This window comes from Saccostrea cucullata, unplaced genomic scaffold, assembly GCF_032062105.1.
Source record: "Saccostrea cucullata isolate Sc308-1 unplaced genomic scaffold, CSIRO_AGI_Scuc_v1 ctg14413, whole genome shotgun sequence".
Classification (NCBI taxonomy): domain Eukaryota; kingdom Metazoa; phylum Mollusca; class Bivalvia; order Ostreida; family Ostreidae; genus Saccostrea; species Saccostrea cuccullata.
In genome coordinates, this window is record NW_026919598.1 from 1 (window position 1) to 6656 (window position 6656).

General features: G+C 31.8%; 1 long non-coding RNA gene across 1 annotated transcript; it reads right to left on the reverse strand.

Moving 5' to 3' along the window:
- Window positions 1-185: 185 nt before the first annotated feature.
- Window positions 186-4999, reverse strand: LOC134234083 (uncharacterized). The gene is made up of 3 exons (XR_009985114.1): window positions 4878-4999; window positions 582-634; window positions 186-251 (listed from the first exon to the last, which is right to left on the reverse strand). It is a non-coding gene; the product is annotated as an uncharacterized LOC134234083 (long non-coding RNA).
- Window positions 5000-6656: the final 1657 nt, after the last annotated feature.

Sequence of the window (6656 nt, forward strand, 5' to 3'; positions counted from 1 at the left end):
CCCTAACCAGTCCTTTCTCTAGATTTCCATCCCTTCCTTAGCAGCAGACTTCATTTGCTTGTGTTGTCATTTTCACACATTCTATCTCTTCAATCAGTATAATTGCACTTATTTAAGATTTTATTTGAAAGAAATAAATATTTTACATTAAAATTCAATGAACTCGCAAGATTAGAGCTTCTATACTTACTGACAAATTTGTTGGGATTTTTCTTGGCTTCTTTCTTGGCTTTTTTATTGTGCTGACGAACCTACAAAATACCACACACATCACATGTAATGTTACTGCATGAATATTAACATAAATGATATATATAATTAAAATGTAAGAATTATTGCATCTCTAACAAATGTATATGTCATGAAAAAGAGTATCTTATATTGTTAAAGTAAAATAAATACATTTCTTTTCTTATTGCTAGACTAGGTTTTTCAAAAGGGATGAGGAAACATCTTTTATCTAATATATACCAAGGTAGATCAGCTACATTCCCCATATTTAATACACTGAATGATCTTTCATTACATTAATAATTAAGTTACTTTCAAACAAGATATTTTCAAATACATGTACACTGTACCAGTTTCTCTATTTTGTATCTCCTTGCAGCAGACACCCTTTTACTCTTCTTATCTACAAAATATAAATATCTTATACACGTCACATATATTTTATGTCAGCTGTAGGGCTGCAAGAATTTATTTACTTCACAATTCACATCTTCACAAGCTATTATAAAGAAGTTTTGGTCTGCTTAAAATTGCTGAACCACAATCTCTTTGCACTAGCCACTTAAAATGTGATTAATACATTGCTTCTTACAGGCAAGATCCTTGCAACCAATGAGAAGACTGCTCTCATGTCATTTATAAACAACAGACGATCAATCACCTGTTAATGATTGTAATGTTATTCCATGTTTTTGAGCGTTCTTATACATTATGTTCTCATTTCTTTAAGATCTAATCTACTTCCATTGATAAACCTTTCATTATTTTATGAATTTGATTAATCTCTGCTTTCTATATATCTCCCTTATTTGTTTACAACATGTACAATGGATAAGAAACAACAGGTGCATTTGGAAAATTGTTACCTTACTGGTTAGAATCAAGTAAAAATCAGGTGCGTCCCAAAATTTATCTTTAATATTCAGCCAAATTTTTAGTGTCATAATCTTCAAACAGTTTATTGGGAGCGAAACAGATTGAAAATCCTTAATTGATGCATGGAAGTTGCAAAGATGAATTCAATTTGATTTCATTAGTTATAAAAAAAACTATTTTCATAAGGCCATAATTAACAGCAGGGCAGCTCGTAATGTGAGAATGTGAGCTCTGACGAAAACACCTGGGCGAAGAGAAAATTCAGACTTACACATTGATCCAATCAATCTTTTTTTCCACAGTAATTTCTGGACCCACAATACATCGCTTCTTTAAGTTACGTTCTTGTGGAAATAACAACATAAATTCAACAAAAAATAAACTAGCTTTGATTAAATGGATATATTGCAGAGAAATAATAAATAAAATTATGTTCTTCACTTAAAGTCAGCACAGTTCAGGCTTGGGTTTGGTATTGCTACTTAAATTCAGTGTCGTGTGATGTCATCGTTTAGACGCACCAATTGTCACCTACAGTTTGACGAGCCTGATCCAAATTAAACCTGAATAATTATCTGCTCTCGCCCTAACGCTTGCATCATCAACATATTACAGTCAAACTTGTCTTAGCGGCCACCCAAAATCAACAGCCACTCGCGGTCAGCGGCCACTTTCAGTTCCCCCCGATGATTTCTCCTATATATTTTAACTGGAATAAACGGCCACCTGTGTAATGCGGCCAGCAGCCACTCAAATCCTCCCCAACAGCCTTATTGACACTGTAATAGGCGGCCATTTCGTCACTTGTCACGATTCTATCACGTCTTTTAAACACGTTGGCTTGGGTAATTATATCCCCGATAGTCAATTTAACCCATTAATGCAATTAAACAAATTGCTTTTAGAATTTTAGATACGCTGAACTCTGTTTGTGTTTATAACAAAAAAAAATATTTGTCCTGTTAGATCAATTTGTAATCATTTTTCAAGATTGCTGATTGAAAAATTAAAAGAATTTAATTACATTTGATACTTTCCTCTAGCTAAAGAAATTCACACCTTTTAGATTTTGATTCCATGTAGAAGTCCTAATCGCTATTCTTGTAAAAACAAAGTGCTTCATATGGCATGATTATCTCGTGAATTTATCATATCATATATCAAGAGACGATCGATAGGGATTAGTCACGCTCTATTGCATATGACACCTAGGTTATGGAATGATTTTCAACTGCATAAATACATCTCTCTGGTCAATTGGTTAATTTTATTTGTGAGTTTGTGTTTGTTAAACAGAAATTCTGACAGCTTTATAAACAATAAAATTAATCAGACTTTATAAATTTCAGCAAGTAAGTTAATTACCGTTTGATTAAGTTGGGGGGGGGGGGGTTACACTGCTGACTATCTTTTTAACATATGTAAGTGAAATTTTTATTGACATTTTTGACTTAAATTTCTATGCTTTATTATATTTTATTGACCATTAAACTGTATTTTTGTGCATTTTTTTCTTTATAAAAAAGGATAATAGTCAGGCACTGTATGTTTTTCTTCACATGAATATTAAAAGAATTTATTTAATAATTCAATGTAACAAAAGCACACTTATGAATGCAAGATGTTTAACTAATATGTAGGAACAGAAACATGCACAAAACCTTAAACGTTTTTAATATTCTTTTTAAATGAGCTTGAATTATTATATATACACATAAAAAGCTTTTTTGACATTGAACTGTTTAATTATGATTAATTAATTTAACTGTAGTGCTTAATGTTGTTTATTTTTTGACCGAGTGTCCTATTCGAGGGCAAACTGGAATAAGAGGCCACCTGTCTTAAGTGGCCAGTTTCCAGGCTTCCCAAAGGTGGCCTCTTAAAACAAGTTTGACTGTACTTGAAATGTTCTTCTGATGATGAGAAAAATAAAATGCAATCATCAAATAAGCTGAATAATAGAGCAGTATAGGCCTATTTTAAGTTCATAGACATGTCCTGTTTAGAAGTGGGTAGGCAGAGTTTCCATGGTATCACAAATTCACAATCAGTGTTGATGAGCAACGAAAAGATTTACAGCAGGGATTTATCAGCCTATTTTGGGAAATGCCATTTTTTGGAAATTGGGAAAAAGTTATCGATTTTTTGATGAAATTGGGAAAAATAAGTATGTTGCTTATAAGCCATGTGTTCAGCCATTTCAGGTGCAATTAACAGGTTTCATATAAAATTTGGGCTAGCTACCAAATAGACAATTAAATGATCCAGTTTCATCAAACAAGATTAACTAAGAATAATAGACTAATGAAAGTAAATTTGAATTCAATGAGCATTAATTATTTTACAATGTAGGGTATTATACTTGTGAATAAGATTCCAATTTAGGTCATGGGAGCTATAATTTTTTTTACCTCCTGCAAAAAATTATACTGGCAGTGCATACATATTTTCTAAAATGTGCATTAAAATATATTTTTCTATCTGAAATAATGCCTACAGTTTTACCATTCACTCGTAGATCAATTGAGTAAGTGAAAATGAGTTAATAAACCTATGGAATTACTCAGTATCACCACTTCAGAAAAAACTGAGGAAATTCGGATTAAAAGTTGGCGAAGTTTTTAAACATTAGCTGCAGATCTGTAGCTCTCCGAAAAAAAATATTGATAGACCGGAGAGCTGCAGTGCCACCCATTGAAAAAACTGTATATTTATTGCGCACAAAAAAGTGCGCTCGGTTCTTGATTAATTCGTCAAAATTCTAACTTCAATTGCAAAAATGGAATATTTCAAAGAAATCCTTTCTCCTCTATCAAGTACTCGCGTAGTTAACATCTGAACGAAGCATATTGGACCGAATTATCTTTGAAACCAAAATGGCAGTATAAATAAGAGAAATTTTCGACGATTGTTGTTAATAGTCAGGAGGACTATTAACAACAATTATGAGGAATGTTTGGTTGTGGAAACAGTGAAAGAATATGTTAGGAATGCACGGTTAGTAATATTTTGAGATTACAGATTTAAAAACAAGGAGAAATAAATCGAGAACCGAGCGCACTTTTTAGTGCGCAATAAATATACAGTTTTTTCAATGGGTGGCACTGTAGCTCCCCGGTCTATCAATATATTTTTTCGGAGAGCTACAGATCTGCAGCTATTTACACATGTGTTATGACTGTAGCTTTGCTAAATGAGTTAAATTAAGTAAAACTACAGACAATCTGGCAAATTTACTTTGTGTTTTTTCCACGATAATTTAATAAAAGAGCATTGTTCTGCAATTGGGAAAAATAACTGCCAAATTGGGAAAATTTGAACTAATTTTCAATTGGGAATGGGGCCGAATTTCGGCCCCTGAGAAGGTACTGATAAATCCGTTACACATTCAATGCCATATTGTTTTGAATTATATCATAAAATATACGTATAAAATTTTAACAGACTGATAGAATATGCTTCGAATTGGTACGAATGCATTAATTAAGTCATCAGTCCGAATGACTGATAGAAATATTTGGTTTTCAGAAACTCTAGGTCGGTTAGGACTAGTGAACAAAAAAGTGTAATAACCTAATTGATTTACTCAATACTTTAATTTCCTGGTATCTTGTACATGTAAATATGATTTTTTCTTAGATTTACCATTGAAGCATGGAAGTTTGTTTACATGTGTATGGATATGTCAAGCAGATTTAAAAAGCCAACCGATAATCGCAGATAAAAACTGTAATAAAACAACCAGCTTACATGTTAGAACAATTACTTACTGAGAAATTTCTTGTTAGGCATTTTAAAAGCTTCTTTTTAATGAAATTCGGGATGGTTGACTTGACGGTTGACCACGTGAAATCTGGATTGATCTATCACTGTAGATCTTTAAAACCGATATATTTATACCTTTAAAATAAACGATTTTGAGACTACGATTAAGGTACGTGTAAAACTAGTACATCAGTAGATGCATATTAAATAAGTGTATAGGTCTATATAAAGGAATGTTTGTTTTTATCTTCATATTTTCATAAAAGAAAAGAAACAAAATACACAAGACATTTAAAAAAAATGCACTGACTAACAATAAAGGTCATGCCATTGTGTTGTTGATCTCTTCAAGAAACGAATTCTTGTCATTACTACATAAGTTCAGTTAATATCTTTACTTTCAGAATCAGATACATGTATCTTCAATGTCAGTCGCAAAGTAGATGCCCTGTTCTTTTCAAAAACGAAGGGGAAAACCTAAACATCAACCAAATGCATAAACATCCATTTAATAAAAAAATAAAGACAAATCAAAGAACTAAAAGTACTGAAAGCGCGAAAACAAGACATCTCTTCCAATGGCGTTTTACTACATGTTTGACAAAGCCAGTATTATTTTCCCTTTTATGAACAAATACATCACCTGTAAAACGAATTTTTCTCTACTGTGGGTATTTGCTTATTTCTGGCGTAAGTGTGAGATTGGGTGGACTTTTGAAAAGTTACAATTGCAAGCATGTCGTTGAGCTAGTAAAAGGTGACTTCCAGGTTAATTTTTATACGTATATTATAAATATTCAGAATTTCCTTGAACACGTTTTGAGATAGGTCGGATAGGCAATCAAAGTGTAAAGCACCGAGTAACCAAATGAAGTGCTTGATGTGAACAGTGGCATGATCTTACTTCAACACGTTGAAAGTCTTTCACATACCTTACCAATATTTTACACTTATGATGGTGCCTCAGTGTCTTTTATGTAAAGAAATTTAAATGAAACGGCTTAAATTCATGTTATATATTTATATTATTTTGAATTTTAAAGTTTATTGCTTGTCAATATAATTGCTTACAGTTTAAAAGACTTATTTTTCAACTTCAACATTGAAAAATATTATAGGCTTATTTTTTTCGGCTATATAGATTTTAAAATAGATCATATACGCAGCACTGTTAAGGCTTACTATGAGAAATCAACGGAAAAAAGAAGTGCAAAAACTGGAATTGTTTTTAAAACTGAATATATATTTTTTTCAGCTGTTTTAGTTTATGGAATTTGCATATAGTATAACCTACTGTATGAAGTTTGGTCCCATAGATGGACAGTCACGTGATGAATGCATAGTACGTACACTGAATGTAGGCCATTAAGAAATTTCAATATCGCAAGGGCATACCCTATTTGAAATAAAAAAAATTCAATTAATTGTTTCTGTATGCTTTGTACTTTCTGAAAAGTGCTGCTGCTTTGAATAGAATTCGCGTTTTAATAGTAAAAATTTCTAGTAAATAGGCCCATGTCGAAATATGTTTGACTTTTATCAAATGTTTCGTGTACTTATAAAGTCACCCTCTAGATTTAAAGAAAGCAGCAACATTTTTTAAGCTAAAGAACATAATTATCCTTTATTTATATTCAGAAAATGGTTAAGATTTATTTAGTGTATGCCCTTGCGAAAGAACGATTTGATGAGGCAACTCGATGTAAAATATACCTAACCTGAACATACAAACACGAATAAATTATTTAAATACATTCTCTCAATTGTTAATGAATAATCGCACT